Here is a 21,007-nt window from a genome sequence, read left to right on the forward strand (position 1 = left end):
CAATGATACCATTTTCTTCCAAGTTTATTTCACTGTGTTCATTGTTCGGTAAACATTAATTGGAGAAATCATTTTTCAGGTCAGTGCAATTACAGTGATGTGAAAGGTGCCTACATTTTTTCCTATTTAACCCCTTCTCGACCTAGGACAAAAATGTTCATCCTAGGTAGCCTACTCCCAGTTACCCTGGGCTCCCTCGATAAGCCCACAGTCATCCCCACACATGTCTGCTGATCTGATTAGCAGATATGCGTGGCTAGCAGATGCAGGTGGATCAGAGATCCATCCACGCCTGTTAACCTCTTAGATCGCACTGTCAAACTCAAATCTGAAGCGCTCCCACAGGTTGCGCTGTTCCTCGTCCCTTTCCGCAGTTCCATGATGCCATCGTGGGGTGCCAATGGCTGGCATGGCAGTGTACAGTCAGATGATTAATCCTATTGCTGCCATGACATGATTCCGGTGAATGCCGGCAGAGCGCCAGCACTCACAGTAACACAGCATTTCTCCTGATCAGAGCGATGGCTCTGATCAGTAGACACAAATTGGACTGTGCAGTCATAAAGTCCCCTAGGGGGACTAGAAAAATCAGTGTTAAAAGTTAAAAAAAGAGTTTTAAAAAATATAAAAAAAACCCCCACAAGTTGCAATCACCTCCCTTTTGCCCCATTGAGAATAAAACAATAACTAAAAAAGAATGCATATTTGGAATCGCTGCTTTCAGAAATGCCCAATCTATCAAAATATAAAATCAATTAATCTGATCAGTATACGGCGTAGCGAGAAAAAAACTATAAATGCCAAAATACGTTTTATTGGTCATCGCGACAGGCAATAAAAACATCATATATACACAAAAATGAAGTCAAAGGAAATTTACATGAATTTCAAGAAATTTGACTTTAACTCATTCCTTTCCAAAATGATAATTTCATCACTACAGTTTGTGGTAAATACGTTTTGACCACTTTTTTGGCACATTTTTTAGGGACATGAGGTGACAAAAATTGCAAATATTGTGTTTTGATTTTATTAATCATGACTAAGAGTGCTATATGCAATTGTAATGGGCAGACTGCATTGTATGGGCACTTTTACTGCTTAATGCACGGTAATTGATCTAGAATAAAAATTACTTCACATTTATTGAGCTGGATCCTCACACTTTATTTGAATTCTGGATTGTTTGGAGCCATGGTGGGGCTAGATCCGGGACTCCATGGAGAAGGGGAATGGATGCTGTGGTGAGCTGAACTTGTTTCTATTCTTTCATAGGAGTGCTGTGATCACAGACACCAGGGTCATTAGTGGACCTCTGACTGTCATAACAACCCATTGGTGGCTCGCGATCATGTTGTGTGCCCACCAATGAGGGCTCAGAACAGCTCACTCCCTTGCCAGCTCATATTAAATTCAGCTTTCTGAGATTGACAGCGGCATTTACAGGAACAGCTGCGGGCGGAGCGCCACTCCACCCGCGGCTGTTGCAGGCACATATCGGCTGATTAAATCAGCCAAAATGTGCAGAGAAAGATGGGGGCTTGGCAAGCTAGTCCACATAAAAGGCAGGAAGATGACCTATGACAGACATACATCATGGGTCATTAAGGGGTTAAAGATAGGTCATCAGTGTCTCAGTCCTGGATAACCTTGTTAAGGCACCCTTTTACATTCCCATGCAAAAAAACAAATGTTTTGCATGATCCCTGGTAGAAATACATACAGTTAGGTCCAGAAATATTTGGACAGTGACACAATTTTCGCGAGTTGGGCTCTGCATGCCACCACATTGGATTTGAAATGAAACCTCTACAACATAATTCAAGTGCAGATTGTAACGTTTAATTTGAAGGTTTGAACAAAAATATCTGATAGAAATTGTAGGAATTGTACACATTTCTTTACAAACACTCCACATTTTAGGAGGTCAAAAGTAATTGGACAAATAAACCAAACCCAAAAAAAAAAATTTAGTTTCAATATTTTGTTGCGAATCCTTTGGAGGCAATCACTGCCTTAAGTCTGGAACCCATGGACATCACCAAACGCTGGGTTTCCTCCTTCTTAATGCTTTTCCAGGCCTTTACAGCCGCAGCCTTCAGGTCTTGCTTGTTTGTGGGTCTTTCCGTCTTAAGTCTGGATTTGAGCAAGTGAAATGCATGCTCAATTGAGTTAAGATCTGGTGATTGACTTGGCCATTGCAGAATGTTCCACTTTTTTGCACTCATGAACTCCTGGGTAGCTTTGGCTGTATGCTTGGGGTCATTGTCCATCTGTACTATGAAGCGCCGTCCGATCAACTTTGCGGCATTTGGCTGAATCTGGGCTGAAAGTATATCCCGGTAAACTTCAGAATTCATCCGGCTACTCTTGTCTGCTGTTATGTCATCAATAAACACAAGTGACCCAGTGCCATTGAAAGCCATGCATTCCCATGCCATCACGTTGCCTCCACCATGTTTTACAGAGGATGTGGTGTGCCTTGGATCATGTGCCGTTCCCTTTCTTCTCCAAACTTTTTTCTTCCCATCATTCTGGTACAGGTTGATCTTGGTCTCATCTGTCCATAGAATACTTTTCCAGAACTGAGCTGGCTTCATGAGGTATTTTTCAGCAAATTTAACTCTGGCCTGTCTATTTTTGGAATTGATGAATGGTTTGCATCTAGATGTGAACCCTTTGTATTTACTTTCATGGAGTCTTCTCTTTACTGTTGACTTAGAGACAGATACACCTACTTCACTGAGAGTGTTCTGGACTTCAGTTGATGTTGTGAACGGGTTCTTCTTCACCAAAGAAAGTATGCAGCGATCATCCACCACTGTTGTCATCCGTGGACGCCCAGGCCTTTTTGAGTTCCCAAGCTCACCAGTCAATTCCTTTTTTCTCAGAATGTACCCGACTGTTGATTTTGCTACTCCAAGCATGTCTGCTATCTCTCTGATGGATTTTTTCTTTTTTTTCAGCCTCAGGATGTTCTGCTTCACCTCAATTGAGAGTTCCTTAGACCGCATGTTTTCTGGTCACAGCAACAGCTTCCAAATGCAAAACCACACACTTGTAATCAAGCCCAGACCTTTTAACTACTTCATTGATTACAGGTTAACGAGGGAGACGCCTTCAGAGTTAATTGCAGCCCTTAGAGTCCCTTGTCCAATTACTTTTGGTCCCTTGAAAAAGAGGAGGCTATGCATTACAGAGCTATGATTCCTAAACCCTTTCTCCGATTTGGATGTGAAAACTCTCATATTGCAGCTGGGAGTGTGCACTTTCAGCCCATATTATATATATAATTGTATTTCTGAACATGTTTTTGTAAACAGCTAAAATAAGAAAACTTGTGTCACTGTCCAAATATTTCTGGACCTAACTGTATGTCTGTCCATGTGTGTGATCTTTGTGTTGTTCATATGTTATTTGTGTGACATCCGGATAACACACGGATAGCACAAACATTTATACTTACCTGTCTCCGGAGCTGCTGTAACACTTGCTTCTGGGTTCACAATCTGTGCAATGAATATTCATGAACATAATGAGTGGGCCTGGAAGCAAGTGTGACAGCAGTGCCAGAGATAGCAGCGCCTGAGACAGGTAAGTATAAAAACACATTTGTTTCTCAGTGACGTGTTTTTTCCGGTATGTATCACACTGATGTCACACATCACATCAGAACGTGGTCTGTGTGACAACCATGCTGCCGGCAGAAAATGCACATGTCGCCAAATGGAGCACATGGACATCCACCGATGGTTTATGTCAAAACACAAAAGTTTAAAAATGATTTACTACTATTGACATAATTGTTTGTGCTATAATCACTAGGAGATAATTTTATTTAATATGCCTTATGTCAATGATGTTGATTTATGATGTTAGATTTTTTTTAGGATCATCTAGTGGCCTATAGATCATACCCTACACCTATTATGTATATATTTTTGATCATTGGGCTTCAGATTAGGGGCCTATAGGAATATTGATAGGGATAGCTACCGTGAAGTGCGGGCACCAATTAACATTAGGGTGTTCCTCTGCTGATAGGTAGGTATTGGTGATTCGGGCAATTATAGGGTCAGTTAGAGGGCCAACCATAAATATACTAATATACTAATTATTGAATTATATGGCAGTCATTCATATTCTCCCCAAGTATTGCATTTGTGGTTGTGGATGTTTTTTTGTCTTGATGTTTTAATTGTGAATTAATAAACTTTTTTTTAAAAATCTAGGGGTTATGATATTTATGGACTGTTGAATAAGGGCCTTGGATGAACTATGTATTTTATATAATATTCAAAACACAGAATTTTGAGCAAGCCCATTGATTTTAATGACATGTGTCCGGTATGTGTGGAAATGGACTTCACACGTACCAGAGACATGGATGTGTGAAGAAGGCCTATCTGAGTATTTTTTGAATGGATGTATGACAATAAAAAAAAAAACAAAACCCCAGTGATTAGCCCAGAGTTACAAGGATGGTAAAAAAAAGGCCACTGGTAAAGAAGGAGCTGAAAAAAGTAATTGGTAAAATACAAATAGTTTATTAATAATAAATGTGAGCAAGGGACAGACAGTGAGGGCAACTCAGATGGAAAACGTTGCCAAAGAATTGCACAAAGACGCCACCTGATGACGATAAGGCTGCTAGTCCAAAACACTGGATTAATATGAGAACACATTAACCAAAGGGTGAGAGTACTATGTAATAGATAATTAATGGAATAAAGATCACCCAGTGTTTCCTCCCTATACGGGCATAGACATATCAACATCACAACAAAATATTACCTTGAGACATAATGGACATTGGGTAGCAGACCAAACATATAGCGGGGGTGGGGCCCCGATGCGCGTTTCGCCAGGCGTGGCTTTGTCAGGAGGCATTATGTGTCTGGATTGACAAATATAGGTGCAAAAAGAAAATAAGAAATAGAGGTCCAAGGGTAAATTTAGTTTAAACATCTTTACTTTTAAAAATATAAAAATTTGACGATGCTATCTGTAGGAACATACATTGAGCATAGTCATGCCTTTGTGAATCTAAACCATAGGATGGAGAATAAATAGAGGCAATGCTTTTATGATCACTTTTGTGAAATTTTTCATCTGTTTCAAATGATACATTTTACTCGTAGACAGTCACGGCTAAAACAAGTCTATCTGCCAAAATGTACATTCAGAGCATGTGAGATATTTGCCAAAAAACCCTTAATTATCACCGTACATGGTGTTTCAAAGAGAATGGAGTCATTATTGATACATTTTTGTAGAGTACAGAGGCAGCAACAATTTTAAGCAAAAACATTATCAAGATAATTGCTTTTGAGAAATAATTCGACTCTGTGGTTAAAGATCCCAATTAAACAGGAGTGCCACTGACCTCTGTTACGTAGAGAGTGTTGTGTTATTAAGCTAGAAAACACATGGAGTAAGAGCCCGGCTAATTTTTCTTCCTCCTCTTTCTCCTGTTTATATTTTAGAGATCAAATGCAAAGCAAGAGTATTGGATACTTTTTAATTGATGCCAAAGTTGACATTTCAAAGAAATTGACCATATATATTTGAAATACTTGTCGCCCACTTATGAAAATCAATTGTGTGGCTTTTTTATTATTAATTAGTTATCTAAATGGAAAAATGCATGATTTCACTCGATCAAAGTTCGGAAAAGAAACACTAATTAGACAACATTTTGTAAATCATAAATAAGAGTTTAGGAATTATCACTTGTAAGGAAATAAAGGTATTCAAACGTAGTCGAATGCTTGTGTAACCTTAACCCTTGAAATGGATTACTGCTCCAGAAGAACAAACTGTAGATTTTGAAACAAAAAGTAATTAAATAAAATCATAAAAAAGGAAAAAAAAACTTTTCACATTGTTAATTACTTGGAACATTAAAAATAACTTTGCTAATTGCACATCACAATGTCTATTATATCACAAAGCTGTATAATTAATTGCATTTTATTAACATGAAAAATAAATTAGCATACTGCCATAAGAAAAAAAATAAAGATCTCGCTGGTTTCCTGCAAATCATAAAAGCACAAAAATTAAAAATTATTCTTAAAACTTAAAGCACTTTGCTAACTTTTGCCTACTTTAAACAGTTATAGAAACTAAGTTTGATGCTATAGTTTTGCCATTTAAATGTATATTACGATTTCAGTTAATTTCCTAAAGGGAAGAAGAGAAATATCAAAAGTGGAGTAAGACCACATTTTGGGCCTTGACCAAACCTCTGGCTGCTGCAAAGCCCATAGGCTGCATAGTTCTGAAACCCCCCCAAAAATTGTGCCCACTGTTCACCTTACCACAGGTGGGTGCTGTTTTGACCATATAGCCAGCCTTACTAGGTTGTTTCACCCTTAGAAATAATGGGTGCTTAGATTTTTTTCGATACTTGAATAAGAGTGCAATCACTAGAGAAGAGCAACGTTTTGAAATTTAAATTTGCTAGTTTTGCTGAATTTTCCAAGAAAATTCAACATGAAGCAAATCATCCAGATTAACCCCTTCATGACCTACGACGTATCAGTACATCATAAACGGTGTGTGTCCCTTTAATGGGGAGGCCATACGTTTCTTGGGACACAACAGCCAACATCTGCAGCCAACAGGCGCGGGTAGATCTCCGATGCACCCACACCTATTAACTCATTAAATCCTGCTGTCAATGACTGACTGCAGAATTTAACGTAAGCAGGTAAGGAGTGAGTCATTCCCTACCCCTATCGGCAGCCCCAGGACGTGATCATTGGGTGCCGATTGGTTGTCATGTCAGCTGTGGGACATCTGATGACCCATTTCACTGACATGACATAGTTCCTGTGAATACTAGCAGAGTGCCAGCGTTCATAGGAGATCAGCATTTCTGCCATTCAGAGTGATGCTGAAAATATATATATATATATATATATATATATCTCAGCTTCAAGTCCTCTAAGGGAACTGGTAAAAATAAGCAAAAGTGTAAAAGAAGTTTGGGAAAGTATAAAAAAAAATGCACATATTTGTTATTGTTGAGTTCAGAAATTCCCGATCTATCAATATAAAAAAGAAATTGATCTGATCAGTAAAGAGCGTAACGAGAAAAAAAACAAAACCCCAGAATTACAGTTTTTTGGTTGCCGCTACATTGTAATAAAATGTAATGTGATCAAAACATTGTATCTACCCAAAAATGGTATAGCTAAAAATCTTGGCTCAGGACTCAAAATAATAAGCTATGACACAGCCCCAGATCCTGAAAAATAAGAATGCTATGGGTCACGGAAAATGTCAACAATCGCACACTATTTTTTTGGGGGGGACACATTTCTGGGGTTTTTTTTCACACTTAAATAGAAGAAAATATATACATGTTTGATATCAAGAATCTCATAATGACCTGGAAAATCATACTGCTAGATCAGTTTAACCATATATTAAACATGGTAAAAAAAATAAATATTGTGGAATTGTACTTTTTCTTGCAATGTCATCGCATTTTTTGTTTGCTGTTTTTCAGTACAAAGTGTGGCAGAATGAATGGTGTCATTGAAAAGACAAATTGCCCTGCAAAAAAATATAAAAAAAATAAAGACGAAAAATGGAAGATTGCCGGTGACCTTTAGGGATTTCAAACTACTCTAATGCCTCCATTTGCTCTCAATATCAATATATGTGTAGGCCACAGTGATTCTCCTATTTTTTTCTGTAATATTCATTTTTCCCCATATAATAGTATTTACAAACTGTCTGTACAGCCTCTTCAATGCTTTATGGTATTAAGGTGTGAGTTGTGACACTCACTCACTATTCAGATTCAACACAAAATGACTGCTTCATTTGATGCTCCTGCATTTATACATGCTATGATAGTCCTCTTGATTGGCTGGAGAATGCCTATAGACAATGCCTATAAGGTTGAACTAGGTGTACCTAGTGTCACGATTCACGTATGATTCTCCTCTGCAGAGCCATTGTATATGTTTTTGTTCCTGCTGTCTGTATTCTCCAACGTTACGTCTGGTGGAGAATCCTGGGTTCACGCTTCATTATCTTGGTTCTGTTTCCCTCGGTAAGGTGCCAGTTATAGTTCCTGCTCTGCAGTGTGTGCCTCTGTTTCCTGTAAATATGTTCTGATACTTTCCGCTACCCAGTACTATTCTCTCTGACTTCCATCCTCCCCTACTCATCTGTCCTCCCTGTCTTCCTACCCGCTCTCTGTTTAATTATCCCATCTCTGTGTCCTCCTCCTACTGACTTGTTCTCCTAGTCCTCGACTTTGACTTGTTACCTGACTATGGCTCTGTTCCCCTCCGGCTCCTGATGATACCTCCTGGCTTCTGACTCTCGACTCTCACGAGACTCCGGCTCTACTTAGACCTCTGTACCTACTTGACGTCCCAGCTCTGACCTCTGCTTTCACAACCACTCTATTGCATCCTTGTTTGGATGCTAGTGCCCTATAGTGGACTTACACCTAATTACACCTAGAGGCATCACATCTCGCCGGAGTAGTGGCTCCTCTTAGTGGTGGCTTCACACCTAGGTCTTTTTTCAACCTATGTAACTATGTAAGTATGCAATAGCTGCTAAGCTTTTTGAGGAATCCCTCCCAATCATATCCAAGGTCATGTATTCCTTTTCTGCCTGATGCAATATTCTCCAATGTGTAAAATGGTTGCAGTCATATTAGTTTATTCATATGTAGCAAATTGCAAATTAAATTTTCCACATTCAACAAATTCCTAAAAAATTCTGTCATCAAATCGATTCACTCCCATCTGGTAATCATGATATTGGGTAGCAGTAATTTTAAAGAGTACTTTAGTGTCTGCTTCTTATCCAGAAATGGCACCACACATGCCTCCTGATGTTGCAGATTTGCTACATTTAGCTTCATGGGATTGATCTGGAATATCAGAAACAAGCTATAAAAAGAGAACTTTCCATTTTTATCAGTTATAAACACATATATGAACAGAATTTTACATTGCTAATAATATAAGCACTCACTAGATTGCTTTACAAAAAGATCATGTTAATATTATTCATCTGGGTATAACCAGCCTCGATTACTCAGTGTATGAACATATGCATGGATTATTATTGGCATTCACTGCTGGTTCTGTTTGAGTGAACAGATGGTGAGTGATGCCTGTTTTGTATGTGGCTCGCCTTGTTTAGTGTTGTTGTGTTTTACTTTGAAGATCTTGGCTGAGCAAATGAGATGACTTCCAATAAGATTGCTCTCATATTATCTTACCTCATTTAACCAATACATTAAAATGATCTAAGTTGTATTGAGTATCTATTTTATCCCACCAAGAACCTGTAAGTATCATATTATGTTTGCATTTGTAAAGCGTCAGATACATTTTAGATTTAGAAGCCTTCAGCATTACATTATTTACTGCTAGGTTCAGTCAATATATACTAGAGCCCCTTGACATGAATGATGGCAGTCAATCATTTGAAAGGTCAAGACAACCATAGGGAACGATCAAAATATGAGAACATGAGAGAGACTTATCAGAAAGTAAGAAATCATTTTATAAGGGTGATCAGGAGAAAGGAAATTTGCCATCTCTTGTCCTTCAAGAACATTTATGGTGTGTGGAAGTCATCATGTACTCCTAAGCAATCTTAAGTTTTCGAAAGAAAAGGGAATTTATTAAAGTGGAGGTCCATGTATAAGTAAATGAATGAGGCACACTCTCACTATTTAAGCTTTCTCTATTAAATTAGTTGGTTGCAGATTCATTGAATTTATTATTTTGTATAGATGCAAATGTTTCCACTTGGTTCAAAATATTCAGAGATGAGTGACCCAAGATTAGAACCTTTCGAAAAAAGATTATTTAATGATAATTTTTCAGGATATGTCTATGTTATATGCATATACAGTATATGGGTGGCCACCGAGTGGTTTTAAATATTGTCAACATGTCAAGAGATTTATTAGCATGGTATGATATGATATTGAGGTTGTTTTGTGAGAAATTGGAGTCCCTAATTATATCAATGTGGAGAAAGGAACAATGAATAGTAAATAGGGATGAGCAAACCCGAACTGTAAAATTTGAAGTCCGTACTTGATACCTAGTGTCCGGTGTTCAAACCCGAATATGGACTTCTCAAGGACGTCTGTGGTCGAGTTCAGATTCTGTTTGTATGTAGGAAGAAGTATGTTGAAAAGCTGCAGTGCAGCCAGGCTTTGACCCTACAATCTCTTGTTTGTTGTTCAGTACACTGCAATACAATCGTATTGTGAAATAGATGATCTGAGCTTCAAAGGAGATTTCACTAGGTAGACATAAGGGTCTTCAGAAGGCTATAGCTTCTATTGCAATCGATCAGCATTCCGTGATCAATGTCAGTAGCTGTCCGAAGTGGGGGCCTCCATCTTGAAGACTTTTAAATATCCCCATCTGGCTCCACAATGGCATTTAAAAGGTTAAATTATTGCAGTTAGAGCTAGCTCTGAACTTATCAGATTCTATTAAGTGCTGGTACAGGTACTGCATACAGTAGCCTCCACTCCTGAGCCCATTCTGTAAAATGATAGCACACAACTGCTTTACATGTATTATAATGGTCGCTAAGGTGATAAAATCCATTATTCTTCATTCAAATTGTCTCTTCAGAGATGAAGGACACGAACTCTAGTGAAACCTATTGTAAGTAGCAATCCTAAAAGTCAAAAGGGACCCTTTAACAAGCCTTTTCATATGACTTAGGATTTATGCAAGATCAGAATCTCAATTTGCAGGCACAGTGTTTCCGGGGGTGATTACCCCTTGTCAGTGCAAAGTATGAGATCTGATCTGACTGTATGAGAAGCTATAGTAGGGTCTAAGGGGAAAACATTTTCCTAAGGGAAAGGTTTTCCTCTTATTCTTCATTGGAATCCAATTAAAGTATAATACTGGATGAGTGAAATGGTTTTTATCTTTTTTATAAAGGTTTTTCATGTAGTATAACCCACCATTGACCATCTTCTGAATGTTAAAATAGTGGTTTCTTTCCACATTCACATTCTGCTCTATTAACTTTGACTTAATTGAGAAAAAGGAATATATTTTTTATAGCTTAGAAGTAGAAGTGTAATGCTGTCATGCTGTGAAGTAACTGGGGCTGGCAGGTAGGCAGTAGTTTTACACTGGAAGCACAAGTTGGAAGGTATTTACTAGAACTTCATGAATATGCATCTATATTCCAATCATCCAAGCCTGGGACTTCAATTCTCAACTTCCTTGTCATATTTCTACCGTAAAAAAGTGATATTTCAGAAGACCGCTGCAACCAAACAGGGATTGATATGTTAACTTGCACTGTTGAATGTGAGGATCTACTTTATAAGCCTGGAATACATAAATAAAACATGTTAGAGGAGCACAGCGGATTCATGCATCACTGCCTGGATTGCAGACAATAAGAATAAAATTCACTCAAACTGTGACTGTGAGCTGTGTCATTTTGAAAACACAATAGCTACTTTAGTTTAAAGTGGACCTGTCAGCCTGGCATAAAACCATGCCAGCGTCTTTAAACACAAAGTAAGGATCTGGTCTAATTCATTGTGAGCACAGAAGCAGAAGGAAGCATACCTTTTTAGTCTCTATCTCAGAACCAGAATGGGTAATTTTCTTAAATTGCATTTTGGAGCACATTTGTTTTTAAGGTCATCTTTTACCATGAAAAGTGGCAAGCAAGATCGACCACAGAATTGGCACTTCTGTATTGTAAAGCATTTTTAGCAGATGAAAATACACCTAGGAGCTCAGGTTTAAAATTACCTTTTTTTAAAATGGGTCCATTTCAATCATAATGTTTTAGAATTTTAAATACATTGCTTATACTTCCCATTTGTACAACTTTTGTAAAGCTGAGTTCTGGTGCTCAGTTGGGCTTGGATCCAATATAATTCTAATTAGAGATGAGCACATCGGACAGTGGATGGTTGTTTTCGAGTTAACACTCATCGGTTCTCGTGGATTCGAACAGTTTGCATTTTGATTTGCAAAATTTGCCAAAAAAAAGGGTGAGCGCTATTTCACAGATTACTGAAGTGAGTAGGTTAATAAAATCAAGTGCGACCATGCGAGCTTCCCTATAATGCTTTACAGCCACAATGACACATGGTCTAGTTCAGACAATCATGGGAGCTATAACAAGTAGCATAAAGAAGTCACACTGTACAGCTCATTCCATCTAATTCCACAGTCAACTGATATAGGGAAGTGCTGGACCTGTATAGTCACTCATTGTGACTGTGATTTTATTGATCTGTGATATCCTACAGTAAAAGCAGTTTAATAGCAGCTTTTTTATACTTCTTACACTGCAAAAAAGGAGGGAAGTATCAAACTCCTTATTGCTTATTTTGCTACTAAACTAAAATCCTGAAACCAAGGCTTGTGTGTCACAGAACATGTGCTTTCTGAATTGTGACACTGGTAAGTTATAGTTCTTTTTTTTTTCCTTTTTAAGCCAAAAATAAAATCTCTATTCTATAATCCAGAAAATTAAATATAACTGTCAACTTCACAAAGTGTGCATGAGGTTCAAAAAATATTTTTGTTTTTTGCACAGTCTTCTATCAATATAAATCTTGATTGGTGTTTCTTTTTGGCATGATTGCAAATTGCATTGCATGTGTAGTAAACAACTAGGCATTAAATAAGTAATGGTATGTTAAGCTCTACTACAAAGTTTTGGACTTTAAAAGTATCTAAACTTCTTGATTTTTAACTCTTAGCAGGCACTTAAATTGCCTAAAGATCGCTAAAGGTCCTAAGAACCCTCACAATTGCACAATAGACCCCTGAGAGGTGATTAGTACAGCTGATAGGGGCACACAGCTCTTGTGTGAGTGCTTACACAACCCAGAGTATGGATTCACTTAGAGGCATGGGCTTTGTTGCCACACAAGTGTGTGCTAAATGTAAAAAATCAAGATGAAATTTAATTTACTCTTTAAATCCATAGATGAGTTTCTATTGTGTTTCATCTTTTCATATTACATGTTTTGTAATTACTCATATTTATGTTGAAGGAAGGGCATTTTTATTGATTAATATAGGCTTCAGGCTTTTGAAGATCAATTCCGGCATTTTGTGCTATGAAGATGCTCAAGACATTGGATCACAAGCCAATGGGAAGGATAAAATGATGCCTGGAAGATACCCAGGCATCTTTTTGAGTGTTTTGCTTCTATTTTTGGGTTAGAAAAAGACTTCAAGTTCCTTCATTGTTTAATGGTTTAATTAAAAAGGCTGGAAAACACCATTAAAAAATGCAGCAAAAATTAGTTAAAAAAATGCTAATAATAACAGACAGATGATTTTTTTCACCAAACCCCAAAACATATTAAATCTAAGTTGTAGAAAAGTAAGAAAATACGTATGCTCACCTTAGCTCTCACCTCTCAGGCCACATCACTCATCATTAAAGATCAGCAAACGTTTGTAGGTTTGCTTCGCTGGCAGCAATTGAACCGAACTTCCACTGGTTTAAACTTTACCAGGCCTTGTTCTAAATCACTATTTGGTATTTTGAGTCTCTGCCCACAAACACAGATCACTTCCGGGGGAGGGTGGGTAGACTTTTTCATTTATTTTGTTGCACACTACATCAGATTACGCTGTTGTTACCCCTAGTATGAGCTGTTCAAACACTCCAAGTGGCTCGCACAGGGATGAGCACCAAGCGTATCTGAGCACAGCATTGCTCGTGCAATTGAAGTTCGCATGTAAAGCATTCGAACTCTGAACCCGAACTCTGGTTTTTAACACTAGAACTACTGAGGTAGTCATTTTGACTACTTTGCACCATGTATTTCTATATAGGTGTCACGAGTCCAGTAGTTCTAGTGTTAAAGTCAGTGTTTGGTTCGAAAACCGAACCTCCAGCTTGCTCATCTTTACTCATCATCACCAGAACAGAATATCAGCATATCTTCTTATCACAACGCACTGAAACACTGGTCTTCTGCACACTAGTCCAGCACTTCTGGCTCAGATGAGGTGTAGGACATTTCTGTGCAATTACATAAAATGTCAGTGCATCATCATGAGGTCATGGCATGTGACTTAATTATACTTTCGCATGTGAGGACATTTCCCTAGCCTTATCAGAGCCAGAAGTCCTTGCCTAGTGTGAAGTGACCTGAAGTTTCAGCTCTCTTCGCTGGTGATAAGTAAATGTGATGAAGACTGCATGGTGGCAGTGAAGAGCAAAGGGGCTGAAGAGGTGAGAAGTGAAGTAAATTTAAGCAATTTTTTAACCTTTTTATGGAACTTTATTGTTCAGCAAAATGGTGGAGTATTCGATGAAAGCAAATTTTTATAAGATTAGAGTAGAATTCTAGTTCATTTGAATTCATGTGGTCATTGCTAACCAAATCTTACAAGCAACAGATTTAGCCCTTTGTAGGCACTTTATGTGGTGGACAAGAATCAGCTAGCTATCTCTCACCATAAGCATTGATGAGTCATGGGCGCCATTTACTGTTTATTGGTTATCTTTCATTGGATCGCTTTTTGTTGGTATTAACCACTGCATACTGGGAACTCTTGTTTAGTTTTTTATTTATTTATTTTTTTTAAATCTGCAAATAACAATAAATGCTCACATTTTTTCTTACATCGGAGTGCTTTATTACGATTCTTTTTCAAAAACTTTCATAAAGCCAAGCTAGATCAAATCACGTGAGTTGTGGAATCAATGGTAAGCTGCTACTGAGAAGTTAAAAAAAAAAATCCCTTATAAAATATCACTGATTTGGGATGCTCTTACCAAGTCATCTAACCATCACACCACTTGCCGTTTTTCAAAGTTGCTTGGATCCTTAGGCTTGCACATTTTCTTCAAGTTGAAGAAGTGACTCTCTCCTTGTAAAATAATGTATTCCACCCCTGGACATGCTCTATTGTAAAGAAATAGTCGATCTATTTCACTTTATCTTTTAATGTTATGGCTAATTGGTGTACAATGTAGATGTAAGGTATTGGCTCTGCGAGGGCTTCTTGGATTGACTAAAATAAATGCTGTGCTGTTGGATTCACTCCTGAGAGATCCCCACTCATCTAATAGCTCAATATGGCCCATCAACAATTATTATTTCAACATCCATTTTCCCATGTATTAGTGTGTGTATGAAATTCAATAGACTTTTGATGGATGTTCTCTTGGCAGACAAGGTTAACATGGTTCAGGCTGCAGTTTAAATTTTGCTCCGAAGCCTAGTAAATCACACATGCCAATTACGAGTATTACCCAGTAAGTTTGTCAGTTTTCCTCTCATATGTTACTTTATTAGTTTGTACAGTTATCAGTTTAGCACAGTTTGCATAGATAAACCAGTGACACTGTATAGCAAGATAAAAAAAGAAAAGTATCATTACCCTTTGTTTGATAGAATAGTTTGGGCACATAAAGAGACATACCGAGGACACTTTGACGTTACCATAGCAAGCAAGTTTCCTATTCATTTTTGGTTTCAAAGAGTAACCCTAGGGTCATACAATCCTTGTTAGTATACACATTGATCTTTGCTACCCTGATTTCTTGAGAGCAGTGGAGCATGAGAGAGTAAAAACTATATAGAGGCATTTAGTTTTAACTCTTTTTAGTGGACATTTTTTTTAAAATATGTCCTTAATTAGTTAAAGGGAATTTGTAAACAGGTTTTTGATACCTCATCTAAGAGCAGCATGATGTAAGCAAAGAGGCCCCGAGTTCAACGTTATGTCACTTAGATTAGTTGCTGCAGCCTTTCTAACATAATGCAATATTTGAGAATTTGCATGGAGCAGAACTCTGGAAGCTGTCCCTGCCCACATCAGGCTTTCAGTGTCCATTTCCAAAGATAGGAGCTGCTAATCACAGAGGGAGCGAGGTCAGAAAGAAAGAAAAGAGGCTTAAACTAACAATGCAGGTAGACAAAAGAAGACTGTGAGGTAAGAGACACAGCACTGAATTCTCTGTTTTAACTCTTGCAGCATGCTGTCTTCAGATTACATTACAAGTAGGGCTTAAATAGTTTTGGCAATATCTTTATACTATGTATAAAAATAAGGTACCGGTATTTCTAAAGGGACAGGATAGTGAATGGTAATAAATATAAGTGGATACCTAATGCTTACCCATAGTGCCCTCTATAAGCTCCCTGAAATGCGTTTGCGTGTGTTGCTTTCTCAAGGGGGTTGCTTAGATGCCCTTTCCTGCATGCCTTATATAAATCTAGGTAATTTGGCCAGATGCCAATTAATTAGCGCATGAGGCACCAGCCGTGTGACATAACTATATCTTGTTCAGGTGCTCATCGCTAGTGAACACTAGGAGGAAGTGTGTCCATGATGTCAATGACATGCGCCAGTAGAGTATTGAGGCCGTGACAGGTGCAGTGAGACATTGGGGCTAGTGTGCCTGTGCACATCATCAGTCCAGAATCAGCCATTCAAATCTATGGGAAAGCAGATTGGAAGGCTTCCTATTTACTTCTATTTTGCATCCATGTGTCACAGATATTTTGCTTAGTGATAAACGTGAATAAAAATGACCTTTTAAAAGTTTTTATCGGCTTGGAAGCAAACCCTTCTCCTTTGTAAACAAAAAAAAAGTATGAGAAAAAATGGAAGCTATTGGGATGTAAATGGCATGGACCCCGAATGAAATCTGAGGAAAAAAAGGTCAATTTTTGGATGGGAAGACTTACATATTTGTCTGAATCTAGCCTTACTTTTCTAATAACATCCAAAGGTTCTTTCCATGTAACAGTGTCACAGTAGGCCACACAGTAAGGCCCCCTTCACACGTCCGTGAAAAAAACGATCCGTTATTTCACGTACGTGTTAAAGGGGTGGTTTGCTCCCCGTGTGCCGTGTTTGTGGCACATTCCTGTTCACCGTGTGTTATACGTAATAACACACAGAGAACGGAAAGCCCCGCCTTTCCTGATTCTTCCGGAGCTGTCTGTGGTGCTGACTGACAGTGTCCGACACAGGCCACGTCCCACTGATGCTGTTTCCGGCCCCCAGTGAAGAAGATGCGTTGTTCAAATTCACTGGGGGACGGATGCAGGTGACAGCCGCGGCAGAGACTTCAGGGCTCGTGGAGGTGAGTTTGTGTTTTTTTATTTTTTACAATGCCACGTGTGTTTCTCCGGCGCATGTCACGTGCACCCGCATCCATACTACATCCGTCTGGTACGTTTGCGGGCCTGTGCTGCAGGAGAAACACGAACATGCATCCGTGTGGAGCACATGGCACACGTCTGCTCCACATGGAGGAACGGGCCACTGGCAGAACACGTGCGTTCACATATACCCATTGATTTTAATGGGTATACGTGTGCCCGTGTCTCCGGTACATACAGGCACGGACCTAGCATGTACCGGAGACACAGATGTGTGAAGGGGGCCTAATACTGCCTAACAGTGGTAAAATGATACCAATATCAGATACCAACAGTAACCACATCTCAGCACCCTATATAAAACAAATTAATAGCAGTCCTATGGAATTTTTAAATAATATGAATGTGGAATTTTTAGTAAGAAGTAAATTTCATCATTCCATCTTTTTACAAGCTCTGTGAATATCTGGGATGTTGCTGTTTCAAGTAGTAGCACAGCTCAAGCACAGATTTCAAGTTTCAAGCACAGCTCTAATATTAGATATACTGTTTGAGATACTTTTTCATATCTTTACTGCCGATCTGTATTCAAAAATTATCATTAAACCCTATTAAAAGTTAACATTTATTAAATAACGTGACTCGGTGCACAGGTGGGAGAGGGAAAATGCGGTCCCTACAATATCCACTCCCTCCTGCACCCTGCCTAGCCTGTGGAGGTTGGCACCCTAAAGATACGTAGTGGCGCCCCCACTCCTCGACGGCTGTCCCTACTATATCCCTGCAAACCCTTACATGAAAAGATAAAAGCACTTTATCTTTTCATGTAAGGGTTTGCAGGGATATAGTAGGGACAGCCGTCGAGGAGTGGGGGCGCCACTACGTATCTTTAGGGTGCCAACCTCCACAGGCTAGGCAGGGTGCAGGAGGGAGTGGATATTGTAGGGACCGCATTTTCCCTCTCCCACCTGTGCACCGAGTCACGTTATTTATATGAATGTGTATTTTACCTTTTATCTAAATAATAAATGTTAAGTTTTAATAGGGTTTAATGATAATTTTCGCACGGTTACCCTTGACTACTGAATTTTTCGATCTGTATTCAATCCATCCTTCCTGCTATCACTAATACTGAGAGAAGGGAGGTTGGATTAGATAGCCTAAAGGAAAAGGAGCTCTGATCAATTTCTCTAATTTTTGCAGAAAACTCAGCAATTACTATGTAGCAGCAAAATTGCTTAAAGTTTTAAAGTTAATGATTATTAAAAAAATCTGCATAGGTGTATATAACATTAAGGCCCGAGTCACACTTGTAACTCATGCAAGTCTAACATTGCATCACTTGACGAGGCCTGCCACTCGCCGGACAGGAGCGGGTCTGCTAGAAATACATTTGTAATTCAGTCACTACTTATGGGTTGTAAAAACAGAAGAGTAGTCAGGAAAGCCAGGGTCTGTTAACAGGAAGACACGTATTTATTTAGGGAGTACACAGAGGTGAAGTCAGGTCATAATCCAGGGGTCAGAATTCCAGGAAGGTATGGAATAGATTCAGGGAGTAAACTGAGACGTGGTCAGGTAACCGTCCAAGATCTAAAGCCAGGAGGTCACGACAGGAACAGGGAGCGGGCAGAGAGGAGTCACAACAACAGTCCGGGGTCAAGAAACAATAGACCAGAACACTAGCAGGAACACAGACCAACAGCACAATAACTGAACCAGAATATCAAACTGACAAGGTTCTGGAAGAGCATTCTCAGTAAGAAAAAGAGCAATTACCAGGAAGATGGAGCACCTGAGCAATCAGCACCTCACAGAACCAGCATGGAATACTGCGCTGTCAATCAACCTGACAGCTCAGTAACTCAAGAAAACACAGCAGAGCATCTCCTAATGTGCAAGATGCTCTGCACAGAGGAATTGTGACAACATGTACCTACCCGCTCATGTCTGAAGAGCGGTAGGATGTGCCTGTTGATGTGATGGGAGACTCACGTGAGTGTGACTCTGGACAAAACCTTAAATCCAAGGTGTTCAAAAGCCTTGTGTGAAACCCCTGTACCAGGAGCAGTTGATTTTGTTTTGTCTGACCACACAGGTGGCACACCCATGAAGTTGACTGTGCATTTAAGTTTCTATTTCTGTGTGGCAGTGTTGAAGTCTTCTTCCTCTTCATGGAATTCCAGAACTTTGAAATAGATACTTCCGGCTTAACAGACACAAAATAGGATATCAATTCATAAATATTCATCTTTTTTCAGTGTGATATTGATCACGTCGTATCAACCTTGAATGCGCTAGAATTTCATATATAGTGTAATTTCAAATATTGACATAAGTTACACGAGTGATAACTTTGATGTTTTTTCTGAGTATACATTGCTTCAAAAAAACGTATCATCATCAGACTGGAGCCGCTGACTTTAGATTGCTTGTACACTCATTTTTTTAGCAATTGGGTAGTGGAAGCAGAGAACTGCTTTGTATATAAATGAATGGAAGACACACACTGTAGCATCATGCTTTACTGATGAGGAGATCATTATTCCTTTTCTTTTTATTTATTGAACTCATAAGCAGAAGCTGAACTGGAATGTGAAATTATCTCCAAGTCATTAGTTAGATCAATGCTTTTTAGATTGGGATTGATATAAATACGTGATTCATTCAGGTCAGAATTACTTAATCTATAGCCGTTAAAAAATCAGTTTTCTCCTCCAAATTGGAAAGGGAATTTCACCTTAGACAGCAAATCTAAAGTGATACAAACAAAAAGTAACTATTTCACAGATCTTCATTCCAGACTATGGTTAAACACATTTCTTCGGTTCTGTACAGATTTGCATTGTGGCTGGCTTTTCTTATGGAAGCTACAACATTGTGACATATCCAATACAGAATCTGTCACCGGCGGTCCCTATTGACTTGACCCTTACTGTATTAATGTCTACCATTATTTGTCTCCTCTCTCATCCCTTACTCCTTGTCTCTATCAAGCTTTCTTCCCATCTGTTTGATGAATTCCACCTTCATACGATATTGACTCACCCAATTGATGTAAAGTGGTGTCCATTAGGTTCTTTCAAGGTTTTTGTCTCTTTAGAAGGAATAAAAGCGCAGTGCCGTTCTTCTTCCAAAGTTTTTTTTAAATTTTGTCTTCTAATTTCATAGTAAAACTGGTAAATAACAGTGACCATTTAATTAAGGAAAAATTGACGAGTAATAATACTTTACCTAGTTATGGTTTCTTTTACAAAGAAGACATAAAAAAATATTTGTAAGGTAATTTTTTAATGAGGTACATAAAATAAAGTTATCCCATTGCTTTGTAGGTTAGTTCAGTTCAGCCCTAATCAGTTTTTTCTGTCAACCCCAATTAGAAAAGCATGTATAATGTATTAAAATTAAAGCGCACCAGTCACCAGGATTTTCCTATATAAACTAAAACCAATGCCATACTGGCACTATCATGCTGATTCTATACATATCTTTAGTTGACAGATTAGATGTATAGTTTCTGAAATACAGGCAAGTAAACTTACAGAAATGTACAGCTTTTTGATTGGCAGCAGCTGCCGAATAGCTAATATGTGGGTCAGGTTTTGCTATTTATTCCCGCCTCTGTCTGCTGCCTTGCCTCTGTGGATGATAGACTGTATGGGCTCCTTCCAGGTATGAATCATTTCTGTCATGTGATAGGGGCATGTTAGAAATGCAGCACATACAGTCTAGCATCTACAGAGTCCAGGCAGCAGACGGGCGGGAATAGATAGTAAAATCCAACCCACATATTAGCTAATCAGCAGCTGCTTCCAATCAAAAAGCTGTACATTTCTGTAACTTTACTTGCCTTTATTTCAAAAACTATAC

Source organism: Anomaloglossus baeobatrachus, chromosome 2, assembly GCF_048569485.1.
Source record: "Anomaloglossus baeobatrachus isolate aAnoBae1 chromosome 2, aAnoBae1.hap1, whole genome shotgun sequence".
Classification (NCBI taxonomy): domain Eukaryota; kingdom Metazoa; phylum Chordata; class Amphibia; order Anura; family Aromobatidae; genus Anomaloglossus; species Anomaloglossus baeobatrachus.